At 34.6% G+C, this 18,533-nt stretch overlaps 1 long non-coding RNA gene across 1 annotated transcript; it reads right to left on the reverse strand.

The window, feature by feature from the left end:
- Window positions 1–6,209: 6,209 nt before the first annotated feature.
- LOC144320068 (uncharacterized) lies at window positions 6,210–13,813 on the reverse strand. The gene is made up of 3 exons (XR_013385652.1): window positions 13,602–13,813; window positions 13,378–13,496; window positions 6,210–6,367 (listed from the first exon to the last, which is right to left on the reverse strand). It is a non-coding gene; the product is annotated as an uncharacterized LOC144320068 (long non-coding RNA).
- Between the last annotated feature and the right edge of the window lie 4,720 nt (window positions 13,814–18,533).

An 18,533-nucleotide genomic window follows, 5' to 3' on the forward strand; every position in this document is an offset into this window, starting at 1 on the left:
ATTTTACAAACTATTTAGCAGTCTTACCCATTGTGACTTAGAAAAACTACTTGGCAAAGATGTTTTTTTCCTGATTTATTACTCCCAAAAAGCCTTTGTCCTCAATTCTACTTAGTTTCCAGAGTCTTCTAGCAATTGTTAAAGCTTCTATTGAGAGACCTAAATTGTGAGAATCAGCCCCAATCTTGCTAATTTATTGCCATTAAGCTTATTACATATTGATTTATACAGATTGAGATGTGAAAATCCAGGATAACTTCATTTGAAAGAAATAATATAGCTTCTGCTAAATTTTCTATTTTTATATGACTATTCAAAAGAGGATATTACCCAAATAGAGACATAAATGCATGTAGCAATTTTATCTAGTTTAAAAAAGAGAGCAGATATTCGATAAAGAAATATAACAGCATGAGAATTTTTCAGTTCTTTTTCTTACTGTTTTTATCTCTTATAAGATTTTAATAATCTGTTATCTTTATTCTCACCCCCACCTCATGATCTAAATCATCTCTAAATCCCTATGCTGTTACTTTTTTTAATTCTAAAGAACCAGTAAAATTTATATATGGTGATATCTATGATTTAGATGGATTTATATAGAAAATATATTTTTAAAGTATTTATTTATTTTAGAGAGAAAGAGGGAGAGAGAGCACATGAGCAAACATTGGACAGGAAGAGACAGAGGAAGAAGGATAGAGTCTTAAGCAAACTCCATGCTCAGCTGGGAGCCCAAGGCAGAGCTGATCCTAGGACCCTGAGATCAGCACCTGAGCTAAAACCAAGAGTATCAAACTCAACCCACTGTATCTCACAGGTGCCCCTGGAAAGTATATTTTTAATAAAATTTCATTTGATTTCCAAAAAGTTATTGTGAAAATACAGATTTTCATTGATGATTTCTACTTGTCACAAATAATATGAAAAAAGTCAGCTAGTGATTTTTTATTTTTATAATTCTATAATTAACAAAAAGTATAAAGTATTAAGTGCTGTAACACAAACTTGTTTGAAGCAACAATTTACAAAAATCTAAAATCCTACATGGAAATCATACACATTCATATTATGAATATTAGGCTATCCCACATTATTTATGTCCCAGTGAGAAAATATGATTATTTCTCACAGTGTTGATTTTTTTTGTTGTTTTTATTTTCTTTTTCACTCTGGTGAGTTTTTAAGTATTTCATATTTTTCTGCCTTTTTTTCTTTTGAAATTTTATAGACATTTTTATAGACATTTTTAATAATTAAATGTTTGTTGTAGTTTCTTTTATAGATTGTTTCCAAAGTAGTCATAAAAATGCATAAAAAAATCAGCTATGGGGCAATGACTCCAAAACTTAACAAACAAAAAAAAAAAAATAATAAGCCCTTTTTGTTAAAATAGGAAAACAAGGACAGGCAATCTACCTTGTCAAAAAGGAAAGCAAGTTCTTAAATTTCAATCAAAAGGCAGCTAGAGGTGAAAGAATTTGTAATGTAATCAATATTATTAATATATCAAAAAGGATAAGAGGCTACCATAGCAAGGATGGCCACTTGAAATAACTTAAGACAGTGATGAGAGAGCAAGTTTGACACTATTTCTTCCATTTATTCTCTGCCTAGTTTTGAGTGATGTAGTATTGTGAGCACTCTCTTCCCCTGGGAGGTGATCTCTAGTATAAGACACAAATGGCTCATTGTATCTAGGTAATCTCATCTCCTTTCATTCACATATGTTCACCAAGAAAACCTGATTCTTTATTCCATTTTTTTTAAGCTTTACAATTTTAAAAGTGGATAGAAGGCAGAAGAATGATAGTAACTCTAAAGAAATGATGTAGTAAAAAGTTAGTATATTGATCATATAGTTTATCATTCTTTTGTAATTTTAAGAATGTAGTTAAACATAGCCATTCTTGCCCCACTGACATCCAAGTTAAGAAGCTTGATTGAATTTTTGCATGGGCATGGTGAGAATAAAATTCTGAGACACATGGTTAATTACTTCTACCTTAATAGTCCTTGCCCTGGAGACCAGCCAATTCTTCACTCTCTGTATCTACAGCATATATATTATACACTGTGGAGTGTCTTTATTTACAGCAACCCCATATGCCATAAATACAGCATTTTGGGAATTCTGAAGGGAATAGTTTAAGACTAGAACAGTGTTAGGAATCTCATATCAGTCATCAACAAACATATTGAAATTCGCTATGTGCAACTGAGAAGGGTGGGAAATAAAAATAAATCCCAAGGTACATACATTTTGGAGAGGAGATAATTTCAGAAACTCTTCTATTAGTAAATAAATAGAATCATATAAAGATTTAAGAACATGACAGAAGATGTACTCACTTATTTTTTTTCTTAACAAATTTTTTGCAATATAGTGTTGTGGTTAACTATAGGCACAACATTATGCAGCTGATCTCTAGAACTTATGCATTTTGCATAACAGAAACTATATCCTTGAACGGCAACTTTCCATTCCCTGCCCTGCTCCCCGAGCCTTGGACAACCAGCTTTCTTTTCTCTAAGTTTGACTATTTTAGACATCTCATGTAAGTGGAGTCATGCAGCATTTGCCCTTCTGTGACTGACTTTAGAAATAGACAGGAAGAATGAATCACTAAATACTACTCCTGACAGAAACTAATATTATATTATATGTGAACCAACAATAATTTAAATAAAAACTCGAAACTTTGAAAAAAAGAGAAAGAAAGAAATTGAAAGAATACTACAATGTTTGAGGAACTGAGCCTGTAACTGGGTGAGCCAAAATTTGTTGGTAGTATCTTTCTCCTTTTATCCCCCACCACTACCTTTTATATTTTATTACTTCTAGAATTGTCACTGAACTGGCCAGGCTTCTTTGGTATATAGCTACAAATGATCATCTATTTTTTATTACAAGAGCAAAGGCTAAACATGACCATGTTTTTTGCTTATTTGTTTGCTTGATTTTTTTTCATTTCTATGTTATTTTGAGTAGAAATAGGTGAGAGAAAAAATACTATTCTTGCCCCCCATAATAGTCCCTAGCTCATTTTCATGTCACTGCTGACTGCTGTGTGTTGATATTTCAGTGCTCTTTGATTCCCTCAGCTTGTGCTGATACTGTTTATGACAGAAGGGGACTATGCCCAAACAAATTTTTAAAATAACTTATTTCACAAATATCAAAAACTACCTATAAATGTGTGAAAACAAACTTGAAGTCCTGAGATGTTATGTATTTCTATAAAAATTATTTCTTAAAATTTAAACAATTTCTAGGGGGCACCTGGGTGGCTCAGTGGTTGAGCATCTGCCTTTGGCTCAGGTCATGATCCTGGGGTCCTGGAACCAAGTCCTGTGTTAGGGTCCCTGCATGGAGCCTGCTTCTCCCTCTGCCTATGTCTCTGCCTCTCTCTTTACATCTCTCATGAATAAATAAATAAAATCTTTTTAAAAAATTAAACTTTTTTTAAACTAATACAATTTCCAAAAATACTTTTTTATGTATTCCCATATTGTTTATGGTAAATTACATTGTTAAATTAACAAATAGCCAACCTTAAAACTAACAATAAGGAACATCTGTCTAAGATATAATCTTTAAATACATTTAGAATCTGTTGCTTTAGATACAGCATTGCCCCTTTGCCAATGACAGTCACCATAGAGTAGACTATTTCAGAACCCTGAGTGACATTGAGGTATCTCTCTCTGTTTTGGCAATACATTCAGAGACTAAAAAAATGTGAGAAAAAAGAAAAAGTTTAAAAGTTGGCAACCCCTGGCAATACTCATTAAAGAACATGGCGCAGAAGTTAAAAAGCTCATCGTGGAGCTACAGTCAGCATTAACACTACAGGGCTCCAGCATTTTCCAAGAAAATGCAGCACCTTCAGGCATTCTTTGAATTCCACTTGCCAGCCAAAGCACCGCACCACAGGCCAGAGAGAGTAAGAAAAATTGATCTTCTGTCAGGAACCAAAACGACCCCATAATCTTTGCCTACTTGAAAATTGTTAGTAAGCTATGAAAAGGCTTGGAAGAAGGAAATTTGGTACCAATATCTTTCCTGAGATCTTTCCAAGATACTCACTGTTCATCTTTAAGAAATGTGTACTCATGGATGGTTAAGGAAGATAACAAGAAAAGTAATATTTTATGTTTGCAATATAAGAGATGCTATGATAAGCACCTTCAATGGATAATTCTATTTAATACTTACATCAACACTATGAGGCTGGTACCATTATTACCACCCATTTTATAAGTGATGAAACTGAGTGAAATCAAGTAATTTGTTCAAGTTAAATAGTTAGCAGATGATAGAAGTGCGGCTCAAGCCAAATGGTCTGATGCCAAATCTTGCTTACCTAACTTCTATAATATATTGCCTCAAAATAATGTCAAAATACAATAGTTCAAACCCTTATTTCTTCCATGTCAGTAAGAGGCTACTCCTAGCCTTCAAATATTCCCTAGAATAATTATTTATATAAAAAAAAGAATGTTAAAAAGGTCAATTGGCAAAAAACAACTAGTTTATATGCAACCCTTTTTGCTTAAGAATGTCATTAAGTGTTTGATATTCTTTATGACCATATAATATCTTTCTATGCTCCTTTCAGAATGAACATGGACTCATTAAGCAAGTCTTGTACATTTTCCAAGTATAACACTGTGAGATCACACCACTGATAAAGTAAATAGGGAATCCATTTGCTCTGCCAGAAGCTTCATTAATTCCGGTAAAAAGTGGCAACAGTTCAATAATACAGGGTAGCATTCTAAAGTTCCACCAGGAGATAAATATAACTATTGGTTTGAATAATTATACTCAACCTAATGAATTAGAATCAAAAAATATTTTATGACACCACATCTTAAGCTAGAATTTTTAGAGAAACATGCAAACATGAAATATATCTGTGAAATAATTATTTTGTTATTCATTTTCATGTTTCATTTTAGCTATCATTTTAATGATAATCAAGTTAACTCATTATTTGAATTGGATTTCACATGTGTATTTTAGCAGAGTCACTTCCATTATGCAAATTATTTTCTTAAAAAAAAGAGAGAGAGTACCTATGATTTAGCCTGACTCCCTTTGCAAAAGTATTTCAAATTTATCAAGAATGTATAATGCAAAAGAGCAAGTATCTAGGTCACTGTTAGACACATTAACAGCAGCATTATCTTGCCACCAAGTGGTAGTTTCTGAATTACATTTCAGGAAAGTTATATTTTTCCAAGTATATCTTTTATATCATCTTTAATAGTTACTAAAAATAATCAAACCTATCACCAAAATACAAAGAGAAGTAGTAGCTAGTATAGATGTTTTCCCAAAAATATCCATATTTGAGAGATTTTTATAATAAAAGGACTTGATATTTGTGCTTCCCAATTTGTTGGAAAATTCCATCAAGTTTTAAAGTATCCAGGATAAACAGAGGGTGATTAGGTGTAAGTATTCTGAGAGCTTAATTAAGTGCTTTGAATATGAAGGCATGGTATCATCTTTTAATCTCTGCTAAGGGTTGAATTCTGTCCCCAAAAGATATCTTGAGGTCAATAACCCCTAGTACCATAGAATGTGAATTGATTTGAAAATTGTTGCAGATCAAATTAGTTAAAAAGAGGTTGTATTGGAATAGAGCAATCCCTAGTCCAATATGGCTGATGCCTTATGAGGAGAGGGGAATTTGGACCCAGACACTTACTAGAGGGAAGATGGTGTGAAAACATACGGGTGAAGATGGCCGTGTGCAGATGGAGGAATAGATTAGGGTGATATATCTATAAGCCAAGGTACATCAGTATTGCCAGTTTCACAGAGCCCTGATGATACCATGTTTTTGGACTTCTAACCTCTAGATCTGTAAAACCAACAGATTTCTCTTATTTTAAGTTACCCAGTTTGTGGTACCTGATTACAGTAACCCAAAAAAACTAATGTAATTTTCCTTTTAAAATTCAATGTTTGTACTAGATGACCAGATAGACACTGATGCTGAGAAGGCAGGTATTTATGGAATGCTTAGTCTTAACTGAGCTCCCCAAATGAAAAATACACCTTTACTGAGCTGTTAGTTCAGGTACTGTTAGCTGAGATAAAAATCAATATAGGTTTAGAGAAGCAAATGTCAGGGTGGAGATAGAGTGACAAAATAACAAGACCAACAGAATAACTGGGCTGACCATCTGTGTTAACCAATTTGCTTTATCCAAAGGGAAAATAAACTTCTCATATCTTTATCACAAGAGGTAGTTCTGCAAATTAGAGGTAGAGGCCTGTCCTCCCAGGGTGACTGTGGGATAGGGATGATTTTTCCTTGATGATTACATTTCAAAGAGCAGGTTCTCAGGTCTGTGAGAAAGACAGCCTTGGATCAGGAAACTGGCATGAGACTCTTAAAATGATTTCTATCTCAAAAGGGCAGAGAAAAACATCTTCAAGTACAAGTTTTCTCAGTAAATGCTCTAAGAGTAAAGAGATCCTCTATGGATGTGCCTGGGTGAGGGCCAAATCAGGGACCCAGAAGCAGAAAGAAGCCTTCAAAAGGTTAAGGAAGCAGAGGTAAATGTGAAGGCAGTCTTTCAGTCCGTAATTCTTCACTTCTGATGGAAGCTGGAGGTGTTATTCTCAAGGTCTTCCTCTCCCTCAGGTTCAATCCCAAAGCCTGTGGTTTTTATCTCCCCAATGCTTACCTAATCTTTCCATTTCAAATGATTAGCCTATCTCTATCATTGGTGAAACTCTCTCACACTCCTGCCTGCACCATGAGAATGGCCTCTTTATTGATCTCTTGTTCTCTAGCATCCTTCTCATCACTGTAACTATTTAGAGTTTAAGCTTGATTCTTAATTTTGGCTGCTTAAGGTCTAACAGTAATTCATCATTATCATCAAAAGTAAAAAACTCAAGTTTTGAGGTATGTCATTAACTTGGTAAACTGGTATATTTGTCCCCAATCCTTGCAAGACAAATGGCATCATCTGTGTAAGAGAAAGCAACTGGTAGAGACTGACTTGATGAAAGATTACATTATTATAATCAGATTCCTACTAATAACTCACTTTATGACATTGAGCAAGTAATACAATATGACGATGTCGTCAACCTAAATAAGGAGGCAAATTGAGTTTGCCTCAAATTGAGCCAGAAATTGAGTCTTTTCAGGAATAGTAGAGGTACTGCAGTTTGGGAAATGCATGCTGTAGCAAGCTATAGGCAAGCTTATCTAGGGTTTATCTGCAAGCAGTGCAGAGAAAGACAATCCGGCCAGAGTCTAAGCACAAAGTTGATTGGCTTGAGGATGGGGAGAGATTCTTGGTGGATGTTCATTGATCAAGGGACAGTTATCCATCTTCTGTAAGTTAGGCATTGAATGTAAATCAGTCTCTCAGTTCTTTTTTTTTTTTTTAATTTTATTTATGAGAGAGAGAGAGAGAGGGAACAAGCAGGGGGAATGGCAGAGGGAGAGGGAAAAGCAAGCAACCCATTGAGCAGGGAGCCTGGTGCAGGGATCGATCCCCAGCCCCTGGATCATGAACTGAGCCCAGGCACCCCAGGTCTTTCAGTTCTCAAATCCCATTCTGCTGAGGGCATATAAAGGAGAAGCTCCATTTCATATTCTCCAATTCCATTAGAGACTGAAATCCTTTCACAGTGTAACCAATCTATCAAAGTTAAATTAGAGAAGGGACCTCCGGCTCTTCAATCCCACAGTTTATCAAAGGGGATTGGCAGCATAAAGGTTTTCTGCTTTGGTCGTTCACCTTTTGGTTAAGCATTTCTCCTGAAGATACAAGAAAACACAGCACCATAGAGATCATGCAATAATTTCAGGGACCTCACTTCCTTTTTTTTTTTTTTTTTCCTAAAATGATTTCTGGGGGAAAAAGTAAAAAGGCTCAAGACTATTCCCTCCTGCAGTTTTTCTTGGGTTCTAATTACCTAGGCCAATAAAAGGGTTCTTTTTACTCTCATGTATGGGTATTAGCATGAGGATTTTTGATAAGAGAATGGAGGAAAGAATAAGGCTTATAACCCTTACTTGCTAAGACACCTACTCTGGGAGGAATCTAGGAACTCTGGTAAATTTACTTTAAACTTGCTAATATCAGTTTCTCCAGAAAGTATCTTAAAATTCAATGGCCCAACAAGTATTTGACCTTAAGAAGTTTGTGTAAAGCGGAAAAATAATACTGAAAGCTCTCTGCTGCATAGAAAAACTCAGAATTATATACCTTAGAAGCTCAGTTTTCTATCCCAATTAAAATAAAATGAAAATTTAAATTCAGAATATAGAAACACTACATTTCCCATGTTATAATTAAATCAGAATGCTATTAACATATTTCTAAACTATTGCCAATTAGAAATTGTTTAAAGAAGTCCAAGCAATTGTTTAATAACAAGGAAAATAGCAATTATTCTAGTCTTTACATAATGATAATTTTAATAGCATTTCTAGGAACCGTTAATGGCTCTGATATTCGAGCAATTTTGAATCAAATACTAAAATTTCACCATGATTTTAGAATAACCAGGAGTTTTTGTTTGTCATTTTGTTCTTGTTTTTACTTTCAAAGGAAAATTTTTATTTTCCTTATATAGCCCACTTCAGGCTGGTAATGTTTATAACAGATATTTTCCATAAAACGTATGGTTCCTTATATATGTACTGTAAAGACATAATATAACAGTAAGCACTCTATGACAGCGTGTAAATATAACTGTTATATAATATAATTGATATAAAACATCAATTTTCTAAACTAATTTGAGATTAAAAAAAAAATACAATCTAAAGGTAAATATAGGGATCCCTGGGTGGCTCAGCGGTTTAGTGCCTGCCTTCAGCCCAGGGCGTGATCTTGGAGTCCCAGGATCGAGTCCCACATCAGGCTCCCTGCATGGAGCCTGCTTCTCCCTCTGCCTATGTCTCTGCCTCTCTCTCTCTCTCTATCTCTCATGAATAAATAAATAATATCTTTATAAAAAATAAAGGTAAATAAAAACAGAAACTATGTAAGTATATGAATTACATGTTGTAAAATAGTATTAATTGGCTACAAATGGGACTGTAGGTTTGGTTTTGAATACTCAAGCAGCAATACAAAGCAGCACAAAAATGATCAATTGGTAACAATCCATTTCTTAGCAGAAATAACACTGTTCCTAGAACAGATGCCACAAAGAAATTTCTCCTTTAAGAAATTTGACTATGTAGAAAGATGCAGTAAACAAAACCTTCTAAGTAATTAAGCAATGAATTTTTATAGGATTGTTACTGATGCTAAAAATAGGATAACTTAAATAGCATATTTATATAACAAGCACTATCTCAAGCTCCTTTTCTCTCCTTTAATTCCCATGTAATTCTATGGAATAACTACTATTGTTAGTGCCATTTAACGTTATTAGGAAACTAAAAATCAGAGATGTTAAGTAACTTTCCCAGGGTCACACAGTTAGTAAGTGATATAACTGGAATAATGGACTCAGGAGCTCCAAGTTTATTTTTTTCACCACTACACCAACTACTTCTGACCTAAGATGGCATAAAACTAAAGTACTCTTACTGAGTGGAGGAAACACCATTTATCAGGACCTAACATAATCAAGCCATTCAATTGATTAAATACATTTAAAAAGTACTTATCTTTCCCAGGATAGATCTTTGATAGATGAGGAGAAGCAACAAGCCTAGGGGCCCATTAGATTATACAATTTTTTTTAAAAGGCTCTGATAATTGCAAAACCACACTGCATCTGGGCAGAAGTTGGCAGAGCAAATGGTTTAAAAAGAGTAGACTGTTGACCCTCAAAACATCCATTCCTAGATGGGGGAATCTTTTTTTAATATACAAATAGCAAAATCCTGCTGAATGGCCTTTAAATAGATGAAGGCATTTCTCTCACGAAGCCCTTGTCTAATGAAGAGTACAAATAATTAAAAGATTGAAAATGAAAATTTTAAAGTGTAAAAACAAAGTATAATAATTATTATAGTTAGGGAAGTCCTGTCTATGTGAGCTACATTGTAAGGACATATGCTTCCTGTTCTGAGATTTGGAAAAAAAAAGGAAACTAAAACCAGAGAATAATTTGATGCCCTTGTCCTTTCTCATGGAAGGGCATACCTCCATGATGGGTAGATTTCACTCAGTGCCATCATGAGAGAGATTTGATTTTTAAGTTTAAATAATCTGAATTTCTTAGAGGACAGGAGTTGTGGCTGATGATTTTCTCAATAACAAACAAGTAAACAAAACATTATTTTTCCTCCCACTGAACATAAGAACTGGTATAGCAGTTTAAAAAAAAGAAAGAGGGAATCCCTGGGTGGCTCAGCGGTTTAGTGTCTGCCTTTGGCCCAGGGTGCGATCCTGGAGTCCCGGGATTGAGTCCCACGTCAGGCTCCCAGCATGGAGCCTGCTTCTCCCTCCTCCTGTGTCTCTGCCTCTTTCTCTCTCTATATATCATAAATAAATAAATAAATAAATAAATAAATAAATAAACCTTTAAAAAAAGATTTATTAAGTAAAAAAGAAAGAAAGAAAGAAAGAAAGAAAGAAAGAAAGAAAGAAAGAAAAAAAGAAAATAAATGAAAGAAAAGAAAAACCAAGCCAGACTTTTTTATTCATTGAATGTCAAATACTGAGCACAGGCAGTAACTTTTTCAAATGTTTACTGGACTACAGTTCCAGAAGGGAGTATGTTTCTAATTTTGGTGTCTACTCCCACCTTAAGGCTCTAAAGTCTACCTGTTAATCTACAAAGATAACAGAAATCTTTACATAAATCAAACAAGAGAGGAAAAGTATCAAGGAGAAAGAGAAAAGATTTCTTTATAGATCTATCAGATAATGAAATGTCCAAAATTCTAGCTATAATGGATTTTTAAAAACACATTTTTTTTCTCATCAGTTTACTCAATCCTACATAATTAATTCCTATTCTTTTAGATCAGGCAACATTTACTTCGAATGACAATACTCAAAAATATAGCAGAAGTAATATAATTATAAGGACTTTTAAACTATTTAAAGTGTCAGGAAATTTGTCATTTGTAATTTTTTAAATCATTAAAGGCACGGCAGATTCAACATAAAAGCATATAAAGTCATTCTAGTATGACAGCAAGTTTTCACACCTGGGCAGATTACACTACCTCTCCTTAAGAGCAAATGAATATTCCAATTTGTCATTTTACAAAGAGGAAAAAAATTGTAGTCTTGCAGTAATATAACAATTAGTAGTAAATAATTCATAAGGTTTTACTTTTCTTTTGAATAAGCCCATCCAAAAATAAAAAATAAAAAAAAATGAATAAGCCCATCCAAACAGAGCCAACTTTGTCAAAATTTAACATATTATTTCTTTTCAGACTCATTTTCGCAGGTATTTAAACCAAAATACAACCAGTTCACTTTCTGTCAAACCTTTTACCACTTTCCGTATTCATTGCAAATTTATGTTTTTATATATATATACTTTTCACTTTTTGGTATAGCCACACATTTTTACTTTAAGATAATCAGAAACCTTTTTTTTTTTTTTTGATAATCTTTTTTTCCTTTGATAATCAGAAACCACAGCCCTTTTTTTTTTTAATTTATTTATGATAGTCACAGAGAGAGAGAGAGAGAGAGAGGCAGAGACATAGGCAGAGGGAGAAGCAGGCTCCATGCACCGGGAGCCCGACATGGGATTCGATCCTGAGTCTCTAGGATCATGCCCTGGGCCAAAGGCAGGCACTAAACTGCTGCGCCACCCAGGGATCCCAGAAACCACAGTCCTAATTAAAACATAGACACACATACAGACACACACCCCTTAAAAATACATTGTATTTCTTTAATAATCATTCTCTCTGTTATAGTCTTGATTTTCCATATTTTTAAAAAGATTTTTATTTATTTATTCATGAGAGACACAGAGAGAGGCAGAGACATAGGCAGAGAGAGAAGCAGGCTCCATGAAAGAAGCCCAATGTAGGACTTGATCCTGGAACCCCAGGGTCACACCCTGAGCTGAAGGCAAATGCTCAACTGCTGAGCCACCCAGGCATCCCCTGATTATCCATATTAATTACACTTATAATTGAAATCATTCTATTTCCTACAGACTAGAGGAAATTTGGAAAAGTGTAATTTCATTTGTTATACATAAGATCAGCATGGCTCACAAGTCCATACAGTACATTTCCCTATAATCACAATACCTATTTACATTTCTTCAAGCAAGAAAGATATAGCATGTATCCTGTATCAGTTTTCTGTTGCAACATAATACATTACCACCATCTTTCCTGCTTAAAATAATACAAAGCTTTATCTCTGTTTTTAAAACTCAGGAGTCTGGGTCTTCTTAATTGAGTTCTCTGCTCAGCCTCACCGGCTAAAATCAAGGTGTCTGCCTGGCCAGCACTGAAATCTTAACTAAGTTTGGGGGCCTTTTCCTAAACTCGTGCCAATTGCTAGTTTCATTAAGTTCCTTGCGACTGTGGGACAGAGGTTCCCCCTCCCCCTTTTTTTTCCTGGCTATTGTTAGGAGTCACTCTGAGCTCCTTGAAACTCTCCTTGGGTCTTAGCCACTGAACTCCACAACATGGCATCTTCTTCAAAGCCAGGAGGAGAATCTCTACTCTGCTGCTCTGTTGTTAATTTGGGATTTCTGTGGGCATTTCAAGGCTGGGACTTCCTATTCTGTCATCTGGCTGACATTAGTTTAGGAAATTTTTCATTAACTACTAGGCTTTCCCCCCCCCAAAAAAAAAAAAAAATCTGAAAAATGTTAAGCATGCACTTTTATTATATTCCATACAAAATTTTCAAAATTAGTGACTATATTAGCAGCTTCTGTGAGAGGGCATTTTTCTGAAAAGTCTAGCCTATTTAAACTACTAGAAGTTTAGCTTTTTCCTTTCTGTATACTCAAATTAGATATTAGATTTATATGAGCATTTCCATTAATTCTATATAAACATTTATTCTTTATTAGCTGATCAGAATAAGAGTTTCTTTAAAGTTAAGAAACTTCATAATCTAATGTGTTATATACAAATAAAAGATGTCACATTAACACTAACACAACAAGAAATAAAGCCTCTTTTCTTTTACAGAAAAGATGCTCAAATCACAAAGGGCTTGCAACCTGTTTTACAACTTTCTCTGCAGATGAAAATAATAGAGGCACAGAAAGATAAAAAAAAAAAAAAAAAGAAGAAGAAGAAGAAGAAGAAGAAACAAAGAAAAAACAACTCCTGTGAGGTGAAATAGACTAACAACCGCCCCCCCACACACACACACAACATACACACAAACCCTTTCAAGTGGGCAGACCTCTAAGAAAGGCTAATTACTTACCCTAAATATATCATGTATTATGTATTTCACCCTTTCTTCAGCTGTAAGACACATGGTCTCCTGTGGGCTACTACTTTTCTCCCCCGCTGTGAATTTAAACCTTCCACACTATGAAATTCCTGAAACAAAAGAAACACAGACACTTAAAAGTTTATTATTTGATTTTACCTTTTGAAGCTTTCACAGATTTTGACATTGAAACACTGGCATCTCACACAATATACCTGTTTCAAAACCAAAAAGATAGATGTCCAACTAACGTCAGAACAAGTTAGGGGCAGACGGGGCTAGGCAGGGAAAGATAAGGGAAAGGCCCCAGAGTCAGGCTCCTATGCATCTCAAGAAAACAGAGATAAGACAGTAAAAACAGAAAAAAATAAACCAGGCTCTCTAGCTCCAAAGTGTTAGGGAGTATCCCTACCATGGACCATCTCCTTCAATGGCTACTAAGAAATCCCAGATGTAGAGAAATGTTATGGAAGAGATACTAACCAGAGAGAAGGGAACACCTGTTTGTGCTCATGTTATTTACAAAGAAACATCTTGTTTGTTACAAGTCCGCCATGTCTGTTCTAAATATAGACATGATATTTACAAATCTACCCTGATATTGACAAGAAATCTATCAAGTTCCCTGGTCAGTTTCCTAAAAAAGACCAAAAAAGCCCTCAGTGGCAACCCTGTTGGGACCCCTCTCACTTTTGAGAGCTTTCTCTGTATCTCTGCTTAATAAACGTCTATAGCTTCCCTGACTCTGTTGTCCAAGAGAGTCATTCTTCGACTCTGTGAGACAAGAACCAAGCTCTTGTGTATCACAGCCAGAATCAATTGGATAAAAGATTGCTGTGATGAACTCCAGACCTAGCCAGACTAGGTATTTCAGATTCCTCTTTGCAAGGTAGTAAACAGGATAATGAGGCATTAATCATCTTTTAACCAGTGCTTCATTATTACTTATAGGTTTTGCATTTTATAATTTTTGAAAGATAAAGACATCATGGGTCATGAGAATATGAAGACTCTAATATTAAGTCCTTCTCTGCCACAACTCAGCAAGGACTCCATGATCAGGAAGGTCAGAGATTTCAAAGTTGCACTTGTGATTTCCTTGAACCATGAGCTGTTTTCCAATCCAGTGAATGTAACATCTCAGTGGGACTTCCATAAGAGTCAGTTATAATTCTCAAAATGTTAAAAACATAATGCCCAAACAAATAAAATGCATGTAACAGAATTTCATTTACTTAATGAGGGAACCAGCAGGATGCAAATCTAGTTCAAAAGAGGATTTGAGAGCTGACATTTCATATAGTGAAGAAAAGGAACAGTGGAGTGAGTTCAATACATAATAAAAAATTAACTTTTGTTAAGCTTTTGAGGATATCTTCTCTGTACTGGACAGAAACACATCATGCTTTATCAGTTTTGTAGAATTATAAACTTCATAAGCCCCAAGCAATTGTTCAATGTTGTGTATTTGCAGAATGAGGCAGCGTCACTCACTTAGGCAGGCTTGTTAGATAATGTTCTAGTGTGGTCTATTACAATTATATTGTCATATTTTACCTTATTTTCAAATTTGGATATTTTTTACTTATTTTTTAGAATGATCACTCATACTTATTGGCAAGGCGATATACACCAATCATATTACTTGTCCTCTGAAGTTCAGTGAAGTGCCAAGGCTTGCATTTAGGAACTTTATCCAAAATCTCGTGTGAGAGGTTCATTATAGGGCCAGATATGACAATATCCTATTGTAGAATTAAGCATCCCTTTAGTTGGATCAGGAATAGAACTTGCTTCTAGGTGGCAGTACTCAAGAATTCAGGGGTGTACTGCCACACAAGAGAACTATAGGTTTCCCAAATTGTTGCACCCAGAATAGAGGTCTGCACAGAATTTCTAGTGCTTCCCATGGTAGGAACACCATGCACTTCACCAAAGAAAGCATTATGTCTGTCATTTCATATGCCAGCTAAAGACTCCTCCAGGGTAGATTTAATGAAACGTAGTTGAAGCTCTAATTAAAACTTTCATGCAGCTCTAGAGTGTGGACCCCTGAGTATCTTTCAAATACTAATCTATCATAACTTTTTACTGTGGCTAAATATACTTAACAGAAAATTTGCCTTCTTTACCATTTTTAGGTATATAGTTAAGTGACATTAAGTACATTTGCATCTTGTACAATAGTCACCATTATCCATCCCCAGAACTTCATCATCCTATCCTGTACCCATTTATCCCCACTAATAACAGGCTCTGGTAACCACTGTTCTATGTTCTGTGTCTGTGTGTTCAACAATACTCTAGGTATCTCATATGAGGGATGTCATAAAATATTTATACTTACATCTGGCTCGCTTCACTTAACATGATATCTACATGGCTCATCCTTGTAGCGTATGTCAGAGTTTTATTCACTTCTGGGGCACCTGGGTGGCTCAGTTAAGTGTCCGATTCATTATTTTGGCTCAGGTCATCTTGTTTTTTTGGTATCCAGCCCTGTGTGGGCCTCATGCTCAGTGGGGAGTCTGCTTTAGATTCTCTCTCTCTCTCTCTGCCCCTCCCTCCTTCCCCCTCCCCCCACTCCTCCACCCTTAGGCATGCATGTGTACACACACACACACTCCCCCTCATAAACAAATAAACCCTTAAAAAAGAATTTTATTCACTTTTTTCAAAAAATTATCTTTTTAGTTGAGGTAAAATTGACATATAACGTTAGTTTTAAGTGTATAACATAATGATCCAATGATTGTATACACTGTGAAATGATTACCACAAGATCTACTTAACATACCTTGCCTCACATAGATATAAAAGAAGGAAAAAAAACTTTTTTTCTGTGATGAGAACTTTTGAGGTCTACACTTTTACCCATTTGCAAATAAGTAATACAGTATTTTTAACTGTACTTACCATGCTTTACCTTACATCCCTGTGAATTATTTATTATATAAGAAGTTTGTACCTTTTGACCCCCTTTACCCATTTCTCCCACCCCTAATCCCCATGTCTGATAACCACTAATCTGTTCTTTATGAGCTTGGTTTTCATTTTTCTGTTTTTTCTTGCATGGAGCTCCATGCAGGGAGCCCGACGTGGGACTCAATCCCAGGACCCTAGGATCACACCCTAGGCCGAAGGCAGATGCTCAATAAGTGAGCCACTCAGGCATCCCCCCCCCCCTTTTTTTTTCCTTTTTATTAAAAACAAAAATCAAGGGACGCCTGGGTGGCTCCGTGGTTGAGTGTCTGCCTTAGTCTCAGGGCATGGTCCCAGGTCCTGGATCAAGTCCCACATCAGGCTCCCTGTGAGGAGCCTGCTTCTCCCTCTGCCTATATCTCTGCCTCTCTCTTTCTGTGTCTCTAATGAATAAATAAATCTTTAAAAAAGTAAAGAAAATAAATAAATAAAAACAAAAATCACAAAATCTGGGGAGAGAGAAATGGAAGTACAAAGTTATGAGATTCTTATATTAAACATAAGGTAGCATAGTATCACTTGCAAGTAAGGTATGATAAATTAATGATGTATGTAAATCCTAAAAAGAATTAAAAGAATACAACTCATAAGTCAAAGAAGAAAAATAGAACAATAATGGATAGTGTACATATCAAAGAGAAAAATAGAAGACTTAAGCCCAGCAATATAAAAAAAAAAATCAAAATGAGCTAAAGAGACAGAAGTTGACATATACAACAAAAAACAAAAATAAAAACAAAGCCCAACTAAATGCTGCTTACAAGAAAACTGCATTGAGTATACACAGAAAAAAAGTAAAATAATGGAAAAATATGCCATGCTATATCTTTCAAAAGAAAATAGGGGTGGTTCTATTAAAATCAAAGTTGATTTCAGGGCTAAAGAGTAATTGTACAATGATAGGAAGATAAATGCATCAAAACAAAATAAGAAAAAACAAAAGTCATAGATGTTTCTGAACCAAATAACAAAGATTCAAAGTACTAAAGCACAAACTTATAAAACTGAAAGGAGAATAAGCAGATCTATGATAGTACTCACGGATTCCAACACTCCTCTCAGAATAACAGAACAAATAGAAAAACCTTAAAAACTTGAAAAAAATTAAACTATTAAATAAGTTAATTGAACTGATACTTATGGAGCTGAACTGAACCACTTATGGAATACTTTACCCAACAACATAAATGCACACACTTCTCCAGTGCACTGAAAACATTCATCAAGAACGTTCACAATAAAACAAATCTCAATAAATTCAAAAGGATGCAAATAATACAAAGTAAGTTCTATGAATGAAATGAATGAATGAATGAATGAATGAATGAATGAAATCAATAATTGAAAGACACCTGGAGAATCCACAAACATTTGGAGATTAAATGGCATTTTTCTAAATAATACATAGGTCAAAGCAAAAATCAAAAGGGAATTTAGAAATATTTTGAACTCAATGAAAGTAAGAACACAATGTACACAATGTATTGGATGCAGTTAAACATAAAGGGGAATTTATAGCAGTAAAGATCTAAATTAAAATAGAATAAAGATTACAAATAAATATGTGCAGATATTACCTTGAGAAACTAGAGAAATAAAAGCAGACAAACCAAAATGTAAACAAATGAAAGTAATAATAAAGGTAAGAGTAGGAATCAATGATATAGAAAACAATGACCAAAAAACTCAATGAAAACAAAATTTGGTCTTTTTAGAAAATCAATGAAATTTATTAACCTCTGCCCAAACTTATGTGAAAAGAGAGGAAAAAGACACAAATTGTAAACATCAGCAATGGGTGATACCACTTATAGTAATAATAAAAATATAAGCTACTTAGAGATAATTCAGCAAAAATTCCAAGAACTATTCATTGAAAAATACAAAACATCTTAAAGCAATTATAGGAGACCAAAATTAATAATGAGATAGAAAATGTTTATGGGTCAAGTTGACCCAATATATTTATTATTTCATATTTTTCTAAGTGATCTTTAGATTCAATGCAATCCCAATCAAAATGCCGGCAGGACTTTTTGTAGAAATAAACTGAAATTCCTATTGAAATGCAAAGGACCTATAGTAGTTGTGTTGGTTAAGTTTACATGTCATCTTGACCAGGCCACAGGGTGCCCAGATATTTTATCAAGCAATATTCAAGGTGT

Source organism: Canis aureus, chromosome 9 (assembly GCF_053574225.1).
Source record: "Canis aureus isolate CA01 chromosome 9, VMU_Caureus_v.1.0, whole genome shotgun sequence".
Taxonomy (NCBI): domain Eukaryota; kingdom Metazoa; phylum Chordata; class Mammalia; order Carnivora; family Canidae; genus Canis; species Canis aureus.